The sequence below is a fragment of the Salmo trutta genome, chromosome 31 (assembly GCF_901001165.1).
Source record: "Salmo trutta chromosome 31, fSalTru1.1, whole genome shotgun sequence".
Classification (NCBI taxonomy): domain Eukaryota; kingdom Metazoa; phylum Chordata; class Actinopteri; order Salmoniformes; family Salmonidae; genus Salmo; species Salmo trutta.
In genome coordinates, this window is record NC_042987.1 from 13,532,345 (window position 1) to 13,556,568 (window position 24,224).

Genomic DNA, 24,224 nt, shown 5'->3' on the forward strand with positions numbered 1-24,224 from the left:
TGTGCGCAAATTCGTATTTGTTTGTGTTTGTGAGTGTGTTTTTTTCCCGAAGGGCGGGTGTAAGATATACGCCCTGTATTATCTCAAGTTGTAACAGGCTGTCCACACATCTGAACTGTCACTCTTTAGACAGTTATGAAGCGATGAGGAAGAATCCCAACATATGGACGCTACCGCTCTTATGGACCTGTATGACCGGACTATGGGAGGATGTGTGCAGGATCTCGCCTACTGAAACCAGGTTGTGGTATGTCGAAAAGGAGCATTTATTACTTTCAGATAACTATGTATATATGATATGAATAACTTTTCTCCCAGATACAGTTTGAAAATTAATAGATTTTACCCAAACAAAATGAAATAATTTAGCCCCGTCCATGGCATTTTGGTATTTCTATTCATGATGCTGTGAGTAATATTGATAAACATTGTTTTGATTGAGCAATTGACTGAGGGATAATTTTAGATTGAAAAATACATTTTAGAAAAATAAATGTCGTAATAAATTGAGAATGAGGCTTATGCAGAATGAGGCACCAGCGGTCCTTTGGAGCTCAGTTGGTAGAGCATGGTGCTTGAAATGCCAGGGTAGTGGGATCGATTCCTGGGACCACCCATACATAAAATGTATGCACACATGACTGTAAATTGCTTTGGATAAAAGTCTCTGCTAAATTACATATATATTATAACATACATAATACCCAATTTAAATACTAGCTTTACAAAGACTATTTCAAGCATGCTTGTTATTTTGTTATTTCAAAACCTGCAGGGAAATAGTGATTGCTCTGCTCTCACGTACGTCCTTGTGGCATCTTGGCAAGATGAAAAAATGAAATATGTATATTTGACTGGATGCCATGCAGTTGTTTCCCCCTAACCCGACCTGTCAAACATCATCACATGCCCCTGTGCTCTGTCTTACTCACCGTGTCTGTAGATCAACTGACTGGGGATATACACTGTATTCGGAAAGTATTCAGACCCCTTGACTTTTTCCTAATTTTGTTATGTTTCAGCCTTATTCTAAAATTTATTAAATTGTTTTTTCCCCTCATCAATCTACATACAATACCCCATAATGTCAAAGCAAAAGCAGGTTTTCAATTTTTGTATAATATCACATTTACATAAGTATTCAGACGCTTTACTCAGTACTTTGAACTACAAAAATCTCTGAAACTGGAAACACTTATCTCCCTCACTAGCTTTAAGCACCAGCTTTCAGAGCAGCTCACAGATCACTGCACCTGTACATAGCCCATCTATAATTTAGCCCAAACAACTACCTCTTCCCCTAATGTATTTATTTATTTATTTATTTTTCTCCTTTGCACCCCATTATTTCTATTTCTACTTTGCACTTTCTTCCACTACAAATCTACCATTCCAGTGTTTTACTTGCTATATTTTATTTACTTTGCCACCATGGCCTTTTTTGCCTTTACCTCCCTTATCTCACTTCATTTGCTCACATTGTATATAGACTTATTTTTCTACTGTATTATTGACTGTATGTTTGTTTTACTCCATGTGTAACTCTGTGTTGTTGTATGTGTCGAACTGCTTTGCTTCATCTTGGCCAGGTCGCAATTGTAAATGAGAACTTGTTCTCAACTTGCCTACCTGGTTAAATAAAGGTGAAATAAATCAACTTTGTTGAAGCACCTTTGGCAGCGATTACAGCCTTGAGTCTTCTTGGGTATGATGCTACAAGCTTGGCAAACCTGTATTTGGGGAGTTTCTCCCATTCTTCTCTGCAGATCCTCTCAAGCTCTGTCAGGTTGGACGGGGAGCGTCGCAGCACAGCTATTTTCAGGTCTCTCCAGAGATATTCCATCGGGTTCAAGTCCGGGCATTGGCTGGGCCACTCAAGGACATTCAGAGATTTGTCCCGAAGCCACTCCTGCTTTGTCTTGGCTGTGTGCTTAGGGTCGTTGTCCTATTGGAAGGTGAACTTTTACCCCAGTCTGAGGTCCTGAGCGCTCTGGAGCAGGTTTTCATCAAGGATCTCTCTGTACTTTGCCCCATTCATCTTTTCCTCGATCCTGACTAGTCTCCCAGTCCCTGCAGTTGAAAAATATTCCCACAGCATGATGCTGCAACCACCATGCTTCACCGTAGGGATGGTGCAAAGTTTACTCCAGACGTGATGCTTGGCATTCAGGCCAAAGGAGTTCACTCTTGGTTTCATCAGACCAGAGAATCTTGTTTCTCATGGTCTGAGAGTCCTTTAGGTGCCTTTTGGCAAATTCCAAGCGGGCTGTCATGTGCCTTTTTCTGAGGAGTGGCTTCCATCTGGCCACTCTACCATAAAGGCCTGATTGGTAGAGTGCTGCAGAGATGGTTGTCCTTCTGGAAGATTTTCCAATCTCCACAGAGGAACTCTGCAGCTCTGTCAGAGTGACCATAGGGTTCTTGGTCACCTCCTTGACCAAGGCCCTTCTCCCCCAATTGCTCAGTTTGGCCGGGCTGCCCGCTCTAGGCAGAGTCTTGGTGGTTACGAACTTCTTCCATTTAAGAATGATGGAGGTCTTGGGACCTTCAATGCTGCAGAAATGTTTTGGAACCCTTCCCCAGATCTGTGCCTCGACACAATCCTTTCTCGGAGCTCAGCAGACAATTCCTTTGACCTCATGGCTTGGTTTTTGCTCTGACATTACATTTACATTTAAGTCATTTAGCAGACGCTCTTATCCAGAGCGACTTACAAATTGGTGCATTCACCTTATGATATCCAGTGGAACAACCACTTTACAATAGTGCATCTAAATATTTTAGGGGGGGGGGGTTAGGATTACTTTATCCTATCCCAGGTATTCCTTAAAGAGGTGGGGTTTCAGGTGTCTCCGGAAGGTGGTGATTGACTCCGCTGTCCTGGCGTCGTGAGGGAGCATGCACTGTCAGCTGTGGGACCTTATATAGATTGGTGTGTGCCTTTCTAAATCATGTCCAATCAATTGAGTTTACCACAGGTGGACTTCAATTAAGTTGTTGAAACATCTCAAGGATGATCAATGGAAACAGGATGCACCTGAGCTCAATTTCTAATCTCATAGCAAAGGGTCTGAATACTTATGTAAATGTGATATTGTGTTTTTCATTTTCACTAGATTTGCAAAAATAACAAAATGAACTTTGTCATTATGTTGTATTGTGTGTCGATTGATGAGGGGAGAAAACTACGTAATCCATTTTATAATAAGGCTGCAACGTAACAAAATGTGTAAAAAGTCAAGAGGTCTGAATACTTTCCGAATGCACTGTATGTGGAGGGTGTGACTGACTCATTGGTTCCATTTGGAAGCAAGCAAGACAAACAGTGTTTTGTTGCTGGATGTGCTAAATTTGGTTTTGGGATGGGAATTAGGAAATCAGCCAAACTTTACAAGCTAGGAAGATATAGGAGTCACATAGCATACATTGCTGTTGAGGCCTCTGTTCGTTCTCTTCCCTACTATCTGTCTAATCACACTCCCGCGTGCTAGTTCTGTGGAGGACCACACAGTAGCAGGCTGAGGCTAACCGATTGACTGCTTTTACTGTACTGAGGGTGTTAGAATCACACTGCATTGATGCATGGGTTGGGAGGGAGCTTCAATGCAAGATTTGCATTGACTTGTTCTTCAAATGTAAGCATTGTGAAATTCAAGCATTGCGATAGTATTCCTTATTCAGCCTGGTTTGGTTAATTAGAACCCCAATAACTGACCCATAGTATTGACGAAAGTAGTTTGCAAGACTGTGTATTCCACAAAGAAACATAGCCTATGTATAAACTTGACTTGGTGGACTTTTACATGAACCGCATTGTAAAGAGGAATGTTGGCTGCTTTCGTGTCTTTAGATATAGCCGTTCTGTTCTGGCCTTACAGCATGTTTGGATGTAACGACCGAAGTAATTGTAACTAATTAAATCTGAATATTTCACTTTAAATGAACACAGCTATGACAGAAACCAAAAGTAATGACAACATTGAATCACTGGTACTTATATTGCACAGACCTGTTTGGTTGGAGCTGTTTTGTATAAGGGCATTTCCATCATGTGCCCATTTCCATCGAAAAGGACACATGAGCACCATCATGTGAAGTTCCAATTGATGTCAAATGAAAGCCAAGAGTCTATATTTTAGCATAGATACATCTTTCAACCTTTTTCCATCTTAAAAAGTAGGCATAGGTAAAGGCTTTGATTTCTGAATAAACAGATGTATAAGAGGTCTTAGAAAACATCAAGCAGAAAATGTCTTAAAATGTATTAGAAATACATTAGAGCACAATAATGTTGAAGCAAAGACCCCTGTCAACTAATATCGGCACTTATATTTAGCTTTGGAGAAATTGTTTACCTTCCGTAAGTTTATGAAATAATACTATTGCCTTGTGCCTTGTACTTCCATTACCAAAAACACACATATTTTTAAGATACAGTTGAAGTTGTAGGTTTACATACACTTAGGTTGGAGTCATTAAAACTTGTTTTTCAACCACTCCACAAATTTTTGGATAACAAACTATCGTTTTGGCAAGTCGGTTAGGACATCTACTTTGTGCATGACACAAGTCATTTTTCAAACAATTGTTAACAGACAAATTATTTCACTTATAATTCACTGTATCACAATTCCAGTGGGTCAGAAGTTTACATACACTAAGTTGACTGTGCCTTTAAACAGCTTGGACAATTCCAGAAAATGATGTCATGGCTTTAGAAGCTTTTGATAGGCTAAATGACATCATTTGAGTCAATTGGAGGTGTACCTGTGGATGTATTTCAAGGCCTACCTTCAAACTCAGTGCCTCTTTGCTTGACATCATGGGAAAATCAAAAGAAATCAGCCAAGATCTCAGAATAAAAATTGTAGACCTCCACCACTCTGTTTCATCCTTGGGAGCAATTTCCAAACGCCTGAAGGTACCACTTTCATCTGTAAAAACAATAGTACGCAAGTATAAACACCATGGGACCACGCAGCCATCATACCGGTCAGGAAGGAGACGCGTTCAGTCTCCTAGAGATGAAAGTACTTTGGTGCGAAAAGTGAAAATCAATCCCAGAACAACAGCAAAGGACCTTGTGAAGATGCTGGAGGAAACAGGTACAGACGTATCTATATACACAGTAAAATGAGTCCTATATCGACATAACCCGAAAGGCAGCTCAGCAAGGAAGAAGCCACTGTTCCAAAACCGCCATAAAAAAGCCAGACTAAGGTTTGCAACTGCACATGGGGACAAAGATCGTACTTTTGGAGAAATGTCCTCTGGTCTGATGAAACAAAAACAGAACTGTTTGGCTATAATGACCATTGTTATGTTTGGAGGAAAAAGGGGATGCTTGCAAGCCGAAGAACACCATCCCAACCGTGAAGCACGAGGTGGCAGCGTCATGTTGTGGGGGTGCTTTGCTGCAGGAGGGACTGGTGCACTTCACAAAATAGATGGCATCATGAGGAAGCAAAATTATGTGGATATATTGAAGCAACATCTCAAGACATCAGTCAGGAAGCTTAAGCTTGGTCGCAAATGGGTCTTCCATATGGACAATGACCCCAAGCATACTTCCAAAGTTGTGGCAAAATGGCTTAAGGACAACAAAGTCAAGGTATTTGAGTGTCCATCACAAAGCCCTGACCTCAATCCTATAGAACATTTGTGGACAGAACTGAAAAAGCGTGTGCGAGCAAGGAGGCCTACAAACCTGACTCAGTTACACCAGCTCTGTCAGGAGGAATGGGCCAACATTCACCCAACTTACTATGGGAAGCTTGTGGAAGGCTACCTGAAACTTTTTACCCAAGTTAAACAATTTAAAGGCAATGCTACCAAATACTAATTCAGTGTATGTAAACTTCTGACCCACTGGGAATGTGATGAAAGAAATAAAAGCTGAAATAAATCATTCTCTTTACTATTATTCTGACATTTCACATTCTTAAAATAAAGTAGTGATCTAACTGACCTAAGACAGGGAATCTTACTAGGATTAGATGTCAGGAATTGTGAAAAACTGAGTTTAAATGTATTTGGCTAAGGTGTATGTAAACTTCCGACTTCAACTGTATGTTCTAATTTCTTCTCCCTCATGAGGAGGGAGGTTAATGAAAGTTCACAGAAGTAACAAGTAAAGGTAGACCTATCAATTAGTTTGTGTTTTTACTGATTTAAATTATTAAGTGATTAAAACTCGTAGGACTTACCAAAAATCATTAACGGAATTACTGCAACTGACTTGGCTACAATGTCAAATAATAGTGGTCACAAACTACAGTTGGATCACCTGCTACTGTCCTCTCTTCCACTGTTTTCTTTCTCTTTCTGTCATCTGGTTGTCAAACCAAGAGTGTTAAAATAGTCTGGACAACTCCTCCCTCTCTCTCTCCCTCTTTTTCTCTCTCTCTCTCTCTGCCTTTCTCACTCTCCAGTTATTGTCACCTCTCCCAGCTCTTAGTGACACCTGCCCATGAGCCCCCTCTCTTTCCATTTACTTTAACCAGCATCCACACCCACTGAGCACTGACTGACACCGGACGTCCATGGACATTGAAAAGTAGTTGAATTTTGGTCAGCCCAACCTGGCCTTAAAGTTAACGTCAACAGACGGACCGGACCGGACTAAATCTGAACCTATTATATCATAGAAGTATGTTTCACAGGTTTGGATAGTACAATACAGTACAGTAAGTAGAGCACAGCAGGGTACCACACAATACAGTGCAATACAGTATAGCACTGAGTACAGTACAGCACAGTACTGTACAGTGAATAGAGCACGGTATAGTACAGTAACACACAGCACATAACACAATACAGTACAGTACAATACAGTACAGTACAGTGAGTAGAGCACAGTAGTGTACCGTCCAATACAATACAGTAGTGCAGTACAATAAAGTAGAGTAAAGTAAAGTAGAGTAGAGTATAGTACAGTACAGTACAATATATTTTACTGTTCTCTGCTGTACTGAACAATAATCTACTGTACTGTACTCTACTGTACTCTGCTGAGCTCTAATCTACCCTACCATACTCTACTCTGCTCTGCTGTGCTGTATTGTCCTGCACTGTACTCTACTGTGCTCTGCTGTGCCGCCCTGTGATTTCCAAACTCGTGACACATGAGGAGAATGACATTCATATCCATTAAGCATTTCTGTGTAGTACAGATCAAGGACGCATGACGTAATTCTGTTACCGTAATTGCATTACAGGATGTAAATCCACTTCACTTATTGTAGTTCGATAACCTCAAGGTGTCATGTTATAGCTGACACCCCACTGTTTCTGCAGGAATCTATGAATATTCATTTGGAGTAGATATTTAATAGTTTTTGGAAAACGGGGTCACATAAAAACCTGAGGGACATTTTACCATAATTGATTTTCTGATGTTGGCATCTGCACAGTTCCACTAAATCCATATTTTTTTTTTTCAATTTTGCATTGGAAATTGTTCAAAGTAGTCCTTGTGCATAGAGTTGTATGGTTTGTTAAACTTTGAAATCAATATTTTTTGTTTGGCACAAAGTGTAATTCCGTTATTGTGGAATTGCCCATAAGCAGTCAGGAAAATACTAAATCACTTACTTGAATCAGTAAAAATAAAAAGAGCTGAGTGCCCAGTAGTCTTAGCTAGTAATTTATTTTTAAATAAGTGTGCTTTCCATTTTTTCAACTAGGTAGTCAACAGTAGCTTATTACTTGGGAAATCCCAGTCACTTTTGAAGACAATCGCTTATGTATGCAGTGCTGGGTTTATACCAGTAGACTATCTACAGCAGATGCATTTACACTGAGTGTACAAACATTAGGAACACCTTCCTAATATTGAGTTTCATCCCCTTTTGCTCTCAGAACAGCCTCCATTTGTCGGGGCATTGACTTTACAAGGTGTCGACAGCGTTCCACAGGGATGCTGGCCTAAGTTGACTCCAATGCTTCGCACAGTTGTGTCAAGTTGGCTGGATGTCCTTTGGGTGGTGGACCCAAAGGATACACACAGGAAACTGTTGAGAGTGAAAATTCCCAGCAGCATTGCAGTTCTTGACACACTCAAGCCGGTGCGCCTGGCACATACTACCATATCCCATTCAAAGGCATTTTGTCTTGCCCATTCACCCTCTGAATAGCATACTTACACATTCCATGTCTCAAGGCTTTAAAATCCTTTTTCAACCTGTCTCTTCCCCTTCATCTCCACTGATTGGAGTGGATTTAACAGGTGACATCAAAAAGGGATCATAGCTTTCACCTGGATGCATCTGGTCAGTCTATGTCATGGAAAGAGCAGGTGTTCCTAATGTTTTGTACACTCAGTGTATAGCCAATGTTTTTCACTTGTTGTGATCTTTAAAATTTTTCCAGTGCCACTGCCAAAATCAGTTAACGTCATCTGTCAAAAACAGATAAGCTCTAATTACAAACACCTGTGATGCTAACAATTGAAAGCATCATGTTTGTTTTTGATAAAAGCATTAGGCCTAAACCTGATCTTAAAACATTTGGATTTGACCTACTCCAGTTTGCAATTTATCCTGTTGAAATCCTGCAGACAAAATTCAATATATAAGGCAAATAGATATTATTATTAGTTGGTCACTAAAGAAAGAGATACCTTTTTGAACATATTAGTGCCCCATTTGAATAGGAATACACATAGGCTTAATTGTATAAAAAATGGCAGAGTGGACATGTCCCCTGAAATAAATAGTGATCCTCTTGATCTTGGTCTCAAAAGTAAAACTGAGATATGAGGAAAGGAACAAAAGAAAATGAAAGGCCAAATTAGAAAAATATTAGATTGATTTGGCTCAGTCCTGCATAATTAGAACAGTCAAACCACAACCATTGGGAAGAAAAACATATTGCAGACAAAACACAGCACTCCTTTACAAGTGAAGACTATGGTGGTTGCCTGCGAAACAAAAATATGCTGAAAGGTTTTCTTCCCCAGGCATTTGGCAGGGCAAAACCACAAATTAAGGTTCCCGTAGTGAGAAAGCATTATGAGGAGGCTTCGCTGTGTGGTCCTCCACCAACCACAGACCCACTTTCTCCCCTGCTGCTCCCTCCCTGAGTCCCAGGCGCTGCCCTCTCTATTGGGGAAGAGGTAGACATGGTTGACCCTGGATATATGACCGTGAATCTGAGGAAGTGAATTTGAAATATTGTTGGAGACCACATTTTTGGAATTCCTGTCACATAAATATAGGCCTATGTGAAATGCACAACAAACTACAATCACAATAGTGTGAACTGAATTGTCTTTAGCAGACCTAGAGAATATCCCTATCCGTCCCTTGGAAACCTTCAGCCTGAATTTATTTTATTTTATTTAATACGTTTATTTGGACAGGGACAATGTACAACAAAAACACAAGTCTCAGAATTGAGAAGTGCTGCATTGCACCAGATTTAGTTCATGTGCAAATGACACTTTCCTACGACATACTTCCGTGTTCATGTCCTTAGTCTTTTGAATGGGCTTGATGATTATATGAAATTCATGAAAACACGGTCATATAAGATATATAAAAAATTATATTTGCGTTTGTGGATGAATTTACTTCTGCCAGATGCCTTTCATGAAGTTTTTGCGCTGAAGAACAATGCACTACGTTTTTGCCCATTGAAGACCATTAAAAAAAGTCCAGAAAATGTAAAAATGACAAGGCTACTTGCCGCGTTACTTGCATAGCGTATTTACATCTGCAGTCCCCAGGGAGGAATTGGCTGCGCTACCCTGCTCAGATGTTGCACGCATCAACGAATGGTTGCATGCCACGTCATCGACGGTGTCATCGACTGACAGTTTTTTTCTAACATATGTGGTTAGCTGATACGTGAAATACCTATCCAGGTGTTGTAAGATCTGGCATGCTTAAGCAACTCCTTGACAGAGCAACACGCCCATTGTCTTACGTCAAATGGCGTCACTCCTACACAACACAGGTCCCTCAGGCAGAATCAATGCGCTATCGGACATAAGACAATGCCCATGCTGATGACTCTATAAACCTGAAAACATAATATACAAACAGACAACATACTGTGCATACATCAGAATGTACAGTGCCTTGCAAAGGTATTCACCCTCTTGGTATTTTTCCTATTTTGTTGCATTACAACCTGTAATTTAAATTGATGTTTATTTGGATTTCATGTAATGGACATACACAAAATAGTCCAAATTGGTGAAGTGAAATGAAAAAAAGATCTTGTTTCAAGAAAATTCAAAAAAATGTAAAACGTAAAAGTGGTGTGTGCATATGTGTCACGTACGTCATAGGAAGGAGACCAAGGCGCAGCGTGGGTATCGTTCCACGTCTTTTATTTTAATGTGAAACTTCGCAAGACAAACAATAAACTATAAACAAAACACAAACCATGACGACAGAGGTGCTACATGCACTAACTCAAAATAATCTCCCACAAACACAGGTGGGAAAAACAACTACTTAAATATAATCCCCAATAAGAGACAACGATGACCAGCTCCCTCTAATTGGGGATCATACAAAAATCCCAACATAGAAAAATGAAACTAGAACCAAACAACATAGAACTAAATAAACTAGATAAATCCCCCCAGTCACGCGCTGACCTACTCTACCATAGAAAATAAGAGCTCTCTATGGTCAGGACGTGACAATATGTATTCACCCCCTTTGCTATGAAGCCCACCCCCTTTGCTATGAAGCCCCTAAATAAGATCTTGTGCAACCAATTACCTTCAGAAGTCACATAATTTGTTAAATAAAGTCCACCTGTGTGCAATCTAAGTGTCACATGATCTCAGTATATACAAACCTGTTCCGAAAGGCCCCAGAGTCTGCAACACCACTAAGCAAGGGGCACGACCAAGCAAGCGGCAATATGAAGACCAAGCAACTCTCCAAACAGGTCAGGGACAAAGTTGTGGAGAAGTACAGATCAGAATTCGGTTATAAAAAAATATCAGAAACTTTGAACATCCCAAGGAGCAGCATCAAATCCGTTATAAAAAAATTGAAAGAATATGGCACCACAACAAACCTGTCTAGAGAGGGCCGCCCACCAAAACTCACAGACCAGGCAAGGAGGGCATTAATCAGAGAGGCAACAAAGAGACCAAAGATAACCCTGAAGGAGCTGCAAAGCTCCACGGTGGAGATTGGAGTATCTGTCCATAGGACCACTATAAGCCGTACACTCCACAGAGCTGGGCTTTATGGAAGAGTGGTCAGAAAAAAGCCATCGCTTAAAGAAAAAAATAAGCTAACACATTTGGTGTTCGCCAAAAGGCATGTGGGAGACTCCCCAAACATATGGAAAAAGGTTCTCTGGTCAGATGAGACTAAAATTGAACTTTTTGGCCATCAAGGAAAACGCTGTCTGGCGCAAACCCAACACCTCTCATCATCCCGAGAATACCATCCCCACAGTGAAGCATGGTGGTAGCAGCATCATGCTGTGGGGATGTTTTTCATCGGCAGGGACTGGGAAACTGGTCAGAATTGAAGGAATGATGAATGGTGCTAAATACAGGGAAATTCTTGAGGGAAACCTGTTTCAGTCTTCCAGAGATTTGAGACTGGGATGGAGGTTCACCTTCCAGCAGTACAATGACCCTAAGCATACTGCTAAAGCAACACTTGAGGGTTTTAAGGGGAAACATTTAAATGTCTTGGAATGGCCTAGTCAAATCCCAGACCTCAATCCAATTGAGAATCTGTAGTATGACTTAAAGATTGCTATACACCAGCAGAACCCATCCAACTTGAAGGAACTGGAGCAGTTTTGCCATGAAGAATGGGCAAAAATCCCAGTGGCTGAATGTGCCAAGCTTATAGAGACATATCCCAAGATAGGTGGCTGCAAAAGGTGGCTCAACAAAGTTTTGACTTTGGGGGGTGAATAGTTATGCACGATCAAGTTTTATGTTTTGTTGTCATATTTCTTGTTTGTTTCACAAAAAAATGTACATTTTGCATCTTCAAAGTGGTAGGCGTGTTGTGTAAATCAAATGATACAACCCCCCCAAAAATCAAATTTAATACCAGGTTGTAAGGCAACAAAATAGGAAAAATGTCAAGCAAGCCACTGTTAATAACACTTTCACAATTTGATCTCTTTTGAAATGGAACCAACTCACACTTGAAAAATGGGTTATGAATAGAATAGCAAGTAATGGAAAATGAAGAATAGAATAGATCTATTCTTGCAACCAACCCTGTCGCAGAGGCATTATGTTCTCATTGCTTTTTCCATTGACGCCATGACATCTTTTTGCTTGCTCACATTAGCCTCTATTGTCAGTGCATGCACACCTGTCTCACAGGCACACAGAGGACATTGTTTTGTAGTAAGTTAGTAAGTGGACAAGGTCTTGCCATGACAAAAAGAGAGGGGCAATTCTGGGCCGGGTTGGCTGGCTGGGCCTCTGTACTCCACCCCCATAATGGCAACAGCTGAGCTACCCTGGTCTCACCCTGAGACCGTGAGAAGACAGACATGATGAAAAGCCAAGTGTCTGGAAGACAGCCCTCAAATGCCCCCGATTGGCACTGCAGATCTGCCCACATGAAAAGGCCTATGTGCCATTGTATTGTAAGCAACAGTGCTGGCAATATCAAGGGTAAAAGTGAGGTTCATTTCTCTACTCACTCCAACACCTGGGAGGGGAGGGGGAGCGGCATGTAGAGAAAGAAACAATGATGTTTTGTAGCGACAGCACCACCCCCCCATGGCCTTCTTCTGAAAGTGCTTATATTATTATTTGTACACTGGAGTACTAGGAAAACCAATGTCCATCAGTCTGATAATGAAGACGTTGAATTGGATGAATATTCATGTGTTTATGACTGTATATGTTTTATAAACAGTGTATGTCTTGGTTAGAGTTACATAATCGTGTTCTGCCTTATCAGACATGTCAGTGTTGTAACTCAATCTGCCCTGTGGCTAAGCTTTATAGGAATACAGGAGGGTTTGCAATGGCCTAGAATGGAAATATTGAAACAAATCTATTAACACATGCACAAACTGATTGTCTTGCATTGTGCTGGGTGTGAATAAAGATGAGCTGGGTGTCAGATGTCTTTTTAACCTTGGTCTGGATCTTGAGGGCACAGTAGGCCTATCTGGCCTTTGGTGAAGTCACTTGAAGTTCTGTCGGCCTAGTCTACGGAAGTCTATGGCAGAATGAATTATGTCAGAGTCACAGGAGGTTGGTGGCACCTTAATTGGGGAGGACAGGCTCATGGTAATGGATGGAGCGGAATGAGCGTAAATGTATCAAATACATCAAACACATGGGTTCCATGTGTTTGATGCCCTTTCATTCACTCCTTTCCATCCATTATTAGAAGCTCAGAAGCTCAGAAGCTTCCACTGGTCAGAGTGAATTATTGCCCAATGCACTGAATGCAAACTTATTCTTGAGTATGACACTTTTTAAAGTTTCTGGTGTTGTGTGCATTGTTTAAATGAAAAAGAAAGTGTTAGCTAGTAACACTAGCAGTCCAGGAAGAGGACTTGTTTATAAAATACATCTAAACACTTCTAAAATGGCACATCAATAGGTAAAAAAAAAAGTTGTTCAATACAATCCATCACAACCTATAAAGGGATAGTTCATGCAAATTATAAAATGACATATTGGTTTCCTTACCCTGTATGCAGTCTAGTGACAAGGTGGAACAGTAATCCATGGTTTAGTTTGCCTTGTTGCCAAACGCTAACTGTTATGATATGGGGGGGTGTGTAGATTAGTGAGGGAGTTCTATTAACCTAAGCCGCGGTGCACAGGTCTATGGCCCGTGACATGAACGGGCAAAAGCTGTGAGGGAGGAGTGCCCTTCTCAAAGTGAAAAGTAATCTGCGCCACTTGGTCATGTTACCAACAAAAGAGCATGGTGCATTGTCCAGAAAACATACATCTCTTTTCCATAAAATGTATGTTTGAATTTTCGAACTAGTTTTCTTTGGGTAGGCAGATAAAGCGTTTTTATCAAAAGCAATCACTTTTTCATGTGAAAACACAGAATCCAACTCATTACTCCACGTTCTTAAACTAGCCTAGTCTACGTAATTTTTGTTTTGAGACGACTTTGCTGCAGGCTTTGAACGGGGCACCTTGCTCAGGCATGGGAGGCAGCTCGGTTCCAAAATGAATGCAATCACCCAGGGAAAACTCCTCCCACCCAGTGGCGTGTATTCATAGCTTCCAAAGGAAAAAAAGGGTAACACTTTACTTGACACCCAGCTTCATAACAGGTCATAACCATGTCATAATATGTAATAACAGCTGACATAACTTCTCATAGCCTGTTATAATTTGGCCATACACTGTCATGACACAAATATTTAGATCTGTTGTGACATATATTGCGTTATTTTATGGCTGGTTATAACACCTACATAAGAGTGTCAAAACACACAAAACTACCTCATGAGGCAAAACATTCCATTAAACCATAGCCTACGTGACAACAGTATGTTTTTTCTATAATTTTTAATTTAATTGACCATATTACATTATCATTGTAATTGCGTAGACTGATGTCAGACATGCACCCACCCCAATGCTCTGTTGCTGATGGCTTTGACGAATGCAGGAGCAGATTTCATAAGCAGGACAAGACACCCTCTTTTTGACTGATGACTGATATAAGGGCTTGTACGTGATAGCCCTATCTGGCTTTTATGATTATGATGGTCATAATGCTTCTTGACAGTGTCATAAAGTGTATTTTCTTAGTCCAAGTAAAGTGATACAGGATGGTCATAATGCTTCTTAACAGTGTCATAAAGTGCTTTTTCTTTGTCCAAGTAAAGTGACACAGGATGGTCATAACAATTCATGACCTGTGTGATAAAGTGTATTTTCTACACGTTATTTAAAATATGATGACAAAAACATGACTGTAAAGAATTAATTACAACAACGACAAAGGATTTAAGAAACAAACTTTTAAACAAAAGGAAACTTCTTGGCATGGAAAAAAATAATTTGAATAAATGTGGGTTTTGACAGTCTTATGTAGGTGTCATAACCTGCCATAAAATAATGTAATATATGTCACAACATCAAATCAAATCCAACTTTATTTGTCACATGCGCCGAATACAATAAGTGTAAACCTTACCATAAAATGGTTACTTACAAGCCCTTAACCAACAGTGCAGTTCAAGAAAGAGTTAAGAAAATATTTACCAAATAAACTGAAGTAAAAAAATAATTAAAAGTAACACAATAAAATAACAATAACGAGGCTATATACAGGGGGTACCGGTACTGAGTCAATGTGCGGGGGTACAGGTTAGTCAAGGTAATTTGTAAATGTAGGTAGGGGTGAAGTGACTATGGATAAACAGTGAGTAGCAGCAGCGTACAAAACAAATGGGGGGGGGATGTAAATAGTCAGGTGGCCATTTGGTTAATTTTTCAGCAGTCTTATGGCTTGGGGGTCGAAGCTGTTAAGGAGCCTTTAGGTCCTAGACTTGACGCTCCGGTACCGCTTGCCGTGCGGTAGCAAAGAAAGCAGTCTATGACTTGGGTGACTGGAGTCTGACAATTTTTTGGCCTTTCCTCTGACAACGCCTAGTATATAGGTCCTGGATGGCAGGAAGCTTGGCCCAGTGAAGTTCTGGGCCGTAGGCACTACCCTCTGTAGCGCCTTACAGTCAGATGCCGAGCAGTTGCCATACGAGGTGGTGATGCAACCTGTCAGGATGTGCTCGATGGTGCAGCTGTATAACTTTTTGAGGATCTGGGGACCCATGCCAAATCTTTTCTGTCTCCTGAGGGGGAAAAGGTGTTGTTGTGCCCTCTTCACGACTGTCTTGTCTTGGTGTGTTTGGACCATGATAGTTCGTTGGTGATGTGGGCAACAAGGAACCGGAAACTCACGACCCGCTCCACTACAGCCCCGTCAATGTTAATGGGGACCTGTTCGGCCCGCCTTTTTCTGTAGTCCACGATCAGCTCCTTTGTCTTGCTCACATTGAAGGAGAGGTTGTTGTCCTGGCACCACACTGCCAGGTCTCTGACCTCCTCCCATAAGGCTGTCTCATCATTGTCGGTGATCAGGCCTACCACTGTTGTGTCGTCAGCAAACTTAATGATGGTGTTGGAGTCGTGTTTGGCCACGCAGTCGTGGTTGAACAGGGAATACATGAGGCGACTAAGTACACACCCCTCAAGGGACCCAGTGTTGAGTATCAGCATGGCAGACGTGTTGTTGCCTACCCTTACCACCTGGGGGTGGCCTGTCAGGAATTCCAGGATCCAGTTGCAGAGGGAGGTGTTTAGTCTCAGGGTCCTTAGCTTAGTGATGAGCTTCGTGGGCACTATGGTCTTGAACGCTGAGCTGTAGTCAATGAATAGCATTCTCACATAGGTGTTCCTTTTGTCCAGGTGGGAAAGGGCAGTGTGGAGTGCAATTGAGATTGCGTCGTCTGTGGATCTGTTGGGGGGGTATGTGAATTGGAGTGGGTCTAGGGTATCCGGGAGGATGCTGTTGATTTGAGCTATGACCAGCTTTTCAAAGCATGTCATGGCTACCGACATGAGTGCCACGGGGCGGTAATCATTTAGCTCGTCTGGTAGGCTTGCGACACTGGGCAGCTCGCGTCTGGGTTTCCCTTTGTAGTCCGTAATAGTTTTCAAGCCCTGCCACATCCGACGAGCATCAGAGCCGTTGTAGTACATTCAATGTCAATACTGTATTGACACTTTGCTTGCTTGATGTTTCGTCTGAGGGCATAGTGGGATTTCTTATAAGCATCCGGATTATTGTCCCGCTCCTTAAAAGTTGCAACTCTAGCCTTTAGCTCGATGCGGATGTTACCTGTAACATTTGTATTTGTATTTTGTGGTAAAGAGTTCCATGTAGTCATGGCTCTATTTAGTACTGTGCGCCTTCCATAGTCTGTTCTGGACTTGGGGAATGTGAAGAGACCTCTTGTGGCATATCTTGTGGGGTATGCATGGGTGTCCGAGCTGTGCGCCAGTAGTTCAAACAGACAGCTCGGTGCATTCAACATGTCAATAAATACAAGCAGTGATGAAGTCAATCTCTCCTCCACTTTGAGCCAGGAGAGATTGACATGCATATTATCAATATTAGCTTTCTGTGTACATCCAAGGGCCAGCCCTGCTGCCCTGTTCTGAACAAATTGCAATTTTCCTAAGTCCTTTTTTTGTGGCACTTGACCACACGACTGAACACTAGTCCAGGTGCGACAAAACTAGGGCCTGTAGGACCTGCCTTGTCGACAGTGCTGTCTAGAAGGTAGAGTAGCGCCTTATCATGGACATACTTCTCCCCATCTTAGCTACTGTTGTATCAATATGTTTTGACCATGACAGTTTACAATCCAGGGAAACTCCAAGCAGTTTAATCACCTCAACTTGCTCAATTTCCACATTGTTTATTACAATATTTAGTTGAGGTTTAGGGTTTGGTGAATGATTTGTCCCAAATACAATGCTTTTAGTTTTAGAAATATTTAAGACTAACTTATTCCTTGCCACCCACTCTGAAACTCTTTGTTAAGCATTGCAGTCATTTCAGTTGCTGTAGCAGCTGACATGTATAGTGTTGAGTCATTCACATACATAGACATTCTGGCTTTCCTCAAAACCAGTGGCAATTCATTAGTAAAGATTGAAAAAAGTAATGGGCCTAGACAGCTGACTTGGGTAATTCCTGATTCTACCTGGATTATGTTGGAGGCTTCCATTAAAGAACACCATCTGTGATATGTTAGACAGGTAACTCTTTATCCACAATATAGCAGGGGGTGTAAAGCCATCACATAAGTTTTGCCAGCAGCATACTTTGATCGATAATGTCAAAGGCCACAATGAAGTCTAACAAAACAGCCCCCACAATATTTTATCATCAATTTCTCTCAGCCAATCATCAGTCATTTGTGTAAGTGCTGTGCTTGTTGAATGTCCTTCTCTATAAGCATGCTGAAAGTTTGTTGTCAATTTGTTTAGTGTAAAATAGCATTGTATCTGGTCAAACACAATTTTTTCCTAAAGTTTACTAAGGGATGCTAACAGGCTGATTGGTTGGCTATTTGAACCAGTAAAGGGCCTTTACTATTCTTAGGTAGCGGAATGACTTCTGCTTCCCTCCGAGCCTGAGGGCACACACTTTCTAGTAGACTTAAATTGAAGATGTGGCAAATAGGAGTGGCAATATTGTCCGCTATTATCCTCAGTAATTTTCCATTCAAGTTGTCAGACCCCAGAGGCTTGTCATTGTTGATAGACAACAATCATTTTTTCACCTCTTCCACAACTTTACAGAATTTAAAATGACAATGCTTGTCTTTCATAATTTGGTCAGATATACTTGGATGTTGTTGCTGGCATGTTCTGCCTACATTTGCTAATCTTGCTAGTCTTGCCAATGAAAGAAATCATTAAAGTAGTTGGCAATATCAGTTGATTTTGTGATGAATGAGCCATCTGTTTCAATGAATGATGGAGCTGAGTTTGTCTTTTTCCCCAGAATTTAACCCAGATGTTGCCTGTAATCCATGTATAAATATATGGGTCATGACAGTGTTATAACCATATTATGACAGGTTATGACAAGTTATGTCAGCTGTTATGACATATTATGACATGGTTATGAAGTGCTACCAAGAATATATATATATATATAAAATAATTAATCTTTCGTGTCTCTGTGTTTCATAACTGTCCTCCAATTTGCAAGAGGCTGAATGTATCTCACAGGAGAAAGCACCTGAGCGAGTGAAATAGTGTCTCCCTGTCTCTGTATGTGTAGGCCATCTATCTGATGCTGTCTGGTTAAAAAGAGTATGACATTGTTGCCGCCCATAGCATTGAATGCAAGGGAAGCCAGTGAGCATTTGGCCTCCCTTGATAAAAAAATATAAAATAACAGCCAATCAGTGTTGAGCTAAACTGAGCGTGCTCAGCTGTGAATGGTCCTGGCGCACCGAAAGAAAGTGTCAAGGGAAGCCAGCTTGGATTTGGCTTTACTCCAATCACATCGAGACGAGAGCAACACGTCATAGACAGAAACAACTTGAATTATAGCATCTTGTGTTGTTGTCCACCGGTGGGTGGCTAGCCAGCTAAAATTGGTCGTTTCCTGAATTAGCCATTGAAGGAGATAGGGACTTAGATTTAGACTTGTGGTTTTACTTAATTCTCAGTACTGGCCAATGATTATAATGGTGATTCTGATCCAACCATAAATTCTTACTTTGTGCCCCTGGCCTGAGAGGATGGAAATTCAATTCGTAGCTAGATGTAGAAGGCTAATGTTAACTAGCTAGCGTTGCCCATAAAAGGAAGTTACGCTAGTAAGCAAGCATTTTAGCCAGGTAGCCTAGGACAACAAAAAATAAGTGTGTAATGTATGACCGAGTCATAGACTGTTTAATCAACATGAAAGAGAGAGGGTGGCATTTGCATTTCTCTACAACTAGGGTGAGTCAACAAGTTTTTCTACTTCCACGAACGCACGCACACATACACAGAAATCCAAACGATCACGGCTCAGGAGAAGACTCAGATGCAGACAGTAAAAAGAAACAGTTTATCACAAAAACAGGGGGCAGGCAAACAACAGGTCAAGGGCAGGCAGAAGTCAGTAATCCAGAGCAGAGTACGAAAGGTACAGAACGGCAGGCAGGCTCAGTACGGGAAAAACGCTAGTAGGCTTGACGAGACAAGACGAACTGGCAACAGACAAACAGAAAACACAGGTATATATACACTGGGTATAAATGGGGAAGATGGGCGACACCTGGAGGGGGGTGGAGACAAGCACAAAGACAGGTGAAACAGATCAGGGTATGACAAGAACCATCGACAGCCACATCATATTTAGCTTACATTGATTGAACTAAATTGTTTTTGGTATCTTTTAGTTGTCACTGTATTAGACTAAGCAGTGGTTCTAAATCAATAGTTTTTTAGTAGTTGGAAAATGTCGGAAACATTAACTTGCTTGACCATGCTGTAGGTCATGTAGCTGTTTGTTACATGCAATATGCTTTGTGAACTTCACTGGACAGAGGTTGCTCTACCGTTTTGTGATGAAACAAAGGTTGAATTTATTCTGCCTGTCACAGTTGTCTTCAGTGAAATAGGACCAAGGCGCAGCGGAAGTATGGATACTCATATTTTTTAATGTTCAAACAAAGGGAGTAGAGCATCCACTTGAAACAAACAAAACAACAAACAATACTCACAACAGCAACAGCGTTGCAGGCTCAAACAAAACGCAGCAGTGCACACAACAATTCCCCCACAACCCCAAAAGGCAAAGTAGGCCACTTATGTGTGACTCCCAATCAGCCACAACCCTCTACAGCTGTGCCTGATTGGAAGTCACACGGCCAAAATTAATGAAACACAAACACACAGACTCTGCTGCCACGTCCTGACCCAACTACACCCTCTACTGGTCAGGACGTGACACTGCCACTATGTCTTCTTATTGTCTCGGCCTTTAGGCCTATATATCACGGCCGCAAGGAATATGAACTAGCAGGATTTATAGAGCAAACAATTATCACAACACATATGTTGTAATATGGCTTCCCTAGTGATTTTACACACGCATCGCTACTGCTCCCACCGGGGTTAACCCTGGCCAGACAATCTAAGCATACAGTTAGGCAAATCAGCATCTCAGCTGACATAGACATGAGGCTGCTGTTTTTTTTTGGTGGCCATGAGGCCTTTCATTTGTTTTTGAGTCTTTAGTTTGTGCATGCCTTCTGTATTTTTCCTTTTTATACATATGTATGTTTCATCACCATCTGAACAAATAACAATCAGTGTTGGGGAAGCTACTCAGAAAATATAGTTCACCAAGCATCCAATTACTTCGTACTGGAAGAAGTTTAGCTACACTAAAGCTACCCTTAGGTAAAATATACCGTAGTTTAAATTAAAGTTATTTTAAAAACGACTTAGTGAATATTATATGTAAATGTGAAATGTCATAGACTACAAATTACACAACAGAATGTGTAATTTAGCCTATTAAACACAAAAACTATGTTTCAAGTGAGAATTAGGCAGGTCTGATGCTGAAAAAGTGAGGAAATTATTAACCATATTTTCTTTTGATTTAGATTTTTTTTTTAGAGTGTAGTTAGCTACACCACTACATAGCAAAAAAAAAGTAATTCACTACTGGAAACACTACCTAGATTTGATTTTAGTTCAACTACCACCAAGCTACTGCAAAATGTAATAAAATTACTAGTTGAATTACATGTAATTCACTACTCCTCAACACTGATAATAATCCGCTTGGATTGGCCAACCAAGATGTCAGGAAGGAGCTGGCCCTGAACCTAAGGTAAGGTGGCTAACTCCTGGGTACATACATTCAGCACCTAGTCGCTCACATTGTCTTCATATTTATGCACACATCACATCAGGTTACAGACCATGTACAGTTGAAGTCGGAAGTTTACATACACCTTAGCCAAATACATTAAAACTCCGTTTTTCACAATTCCTGACATTTAATCCTAGTAAAAATTCCCTGTCTTAGGATCAACACTTTATTTTAAGAATGTCAAATGTCAGAATAATAGCAGAGAGAATGATTTATTTCAGCTTTTATTTCTTTCATCACATTCCCAGTGGGTCAGAAGTTTACCTACACTCAATTAGTATTTGGTAGCATTGCCTTTAAATTGTTTAACTTGGGTCAAACGTTTCAGGTTTCCACAAGCTTCCCACAATAAGTTGGGTGAATTTTGGCCCATTCCTCCTGACAGAGCTGGTGTGACTGAGTCAGGTTTTTAGGCATTCTTGCTCGCACACGCTTTTTCAGTTCTGCCAAAAAATGTTCTATAGGATTGAGGTCAGGGCTTTGTGATGGCCACTCCAATACCTTGACTTTGTTGTCCTTAAGCCATTTTGCCACAACTTTGGAAATATGGTTGGGGTCATTGTCCATATGGAAGACCCATTTGCGACCAAGCTTGAACTTCCTGACTGATGTCTTGAGATGTTGCTTCAATATATCCACATAATTGTCCTTCTCATGATGCCATCTATTTTGTGAAGTGCACCAGTCCCTCCTGCAGCAAAGCACCCCCACAACATGATGCTGCCAACCCCGTGCTTCACGGTTGGGATGGTGTTCTTCGGCTTGCAAGCCTTCCCCTTTTTCCTCCAAACATAACAATGGTCATTATGGCCAAACAGTTCTATTTTTATTTCATCAGACAAGAGGACATTTCTCCAATCTTTGTCCCCATGTGCAGTTGCAAACCATAGTCTGGCTTTTTTATGGCGGTTTTGGAGCAGTGGCTTCTTCCTTGCTGAGCTGTCTTTCAGGTTATGTCGATATAGGACTCGTTTTACTGTGGATATAGATACTTTTGTACCTGTTTCCTCCAGCATCTTCACAAGGTCCTTTGCTGTTGTTCTGAGATTGATTTTCACTTTTCGCACCAAAGTACGTTCATCTCTAGGAGACAGAACGCGTCTCCTTCCTGAGTGGTATGACAGCTGCGTGGCCCCATGGTGTTTATACTTGCGTACTATTGTTTGTACAGATGAACGTGGTACCTTCAGGCATTTGGAAATTTCTCCCAAGGATGAACCAGACTTGTGGAGGTCTCCAATTCTTTTCTGAGGTCTTAGCTGATTTTCCCATGATGTCAAGCAAAGAGGCACTGAGTTTGAAGGAAGGCCTTGAAATACATCCACAGGTACACCTCCAATTGACTCAAATGTCATTTAGCCTATCAAAAGCTTCTAAAGCCATGACATCATTTTCTGGAATTTTCCAATCTGTTTAATGGCACAGTCAACTTAGTGTATGTAAACTTCTGACCCCCTGGAATTGTGATACAGTTAATTATAAGTGAAATAATCTGTCTGTTAACAATTGTTGGAAAATGACTTGTGTCATGCACAAAGTAGATGTCCTAACCAACTTGCCAAAACTATAGTTTGTTAACAAGAAATTTGGGGAGTGGTTAAAAAAACGAGTTTTAATGACGCCAACCTAAGTGTATGTAATCTTCCGACTTCAACTGTATATATGCATAAGACCCCTAAATAGTACAAATTCAGCAAAACAAGTAAGCTAGTTATCAATGGCCTTAACGGACACCCCCACAGCCCCTGCAAGCAAACCTCAGAAAAGTCCTTCATAAACTTTTTTAATTTCAATATGTACTAGGAAGGTAAGTGTTTGTTTCTTGGGCTTCAATACTTTGACTGAAGAAGGTTCAAAATAATAAATAAACTGATTGAAAGTATAAGGAAGGGGATATCAGTGAACAAATACCATGTTCAAGGCTACGACTTTGCCAGTGCAATGAGTGGAGCTTACTTAGGTGATCTGAAGCTTATATCAGACCGAAAGCCTAATGCTTCTTAGGTAGTTCTTTATAAGTTTTAGTTTCAGGAAATGCAGAGGCGACAGTTACAGGGATGGAAAACACAGCTTCATTGAAGGGAGTTGTGCTTCAAATACAACAGTTCTGTAACATCTTTAATTGAGCCTCTCATTCTCCTTAATTGCTAGCCACAACACGTTATGGAAAGAGATTAACTCTATATGAAGCTCTGGGGACAGATCGTCTGGATACTGGACAGCCAATAAATTGACAGATGCAAACAGATGATCATCTTTAGCAGACAACAGTTCTTGAGGGCTTGAACAAAAAAAGCTGGTTGCGAGATCGTTCATAAAAGCCGGCATTTGATTTGTGTGTTTGCAATATCAACAATCCCTTATCTCTGGTATATTTTGGCATGCATCATTCAAGACTAAAATTAAATTGTGTGCAGCACAATGGACATATAATGCACAATGTCTCAGGAAAGACTGTCTGGGTTGGCAATACTCAGTATTGAAAACAGTCGGGCCCGCAACCTGGACCTACAGGCCGTGGTGAAAACATTTGCACACAAAAAAAGGAGGTCTCCAGGACACCAGGGGAGTCTCTCAAAATTGATTTAATTTACCTTGAATATTGCAGCCCATTTGTGTATGCTATTTTAGCCGGACAAAGACGAGTTCAACAAAAAAATTGTGGCTGAATTTATCCTCAAGCTGACTACTTTTTCCCTCATTCTTAGGCTATTTGATGTGTCATTTTTATAAAAAGTTTATAAATAGCAGCTAAATACGGTATAATGCTATAGATAGTATAATGCATAATGAAACAATCCCTAGTAAGGTAGGGTTTTGAGGGTG

At 40.9% G+C, this 24,224-nt stretch overlaps 1 protein-coding gene across 1 annotated transcript in view; it reads left to right on the forward strand.

Annotated features, from left to right (window-relative positions):
* The first annotated feature begins 230 nt into the window (after window positions 1-230).
* Window positions 231-24,224, forward strand: part of LOC115169583 (ADP-ribosylation factor 1) — a 40,403-nt gene continuing 16,409 nt past the window's right edge. The window contains exon 1 of the mRNA XM_029725325.1: window positions 231-247. The gene's annotated coding sequence lies outside the window, so the exon portion shown is untranslated. The remainder of the gene's footprint in view (window positions 248-24,224) is intronic.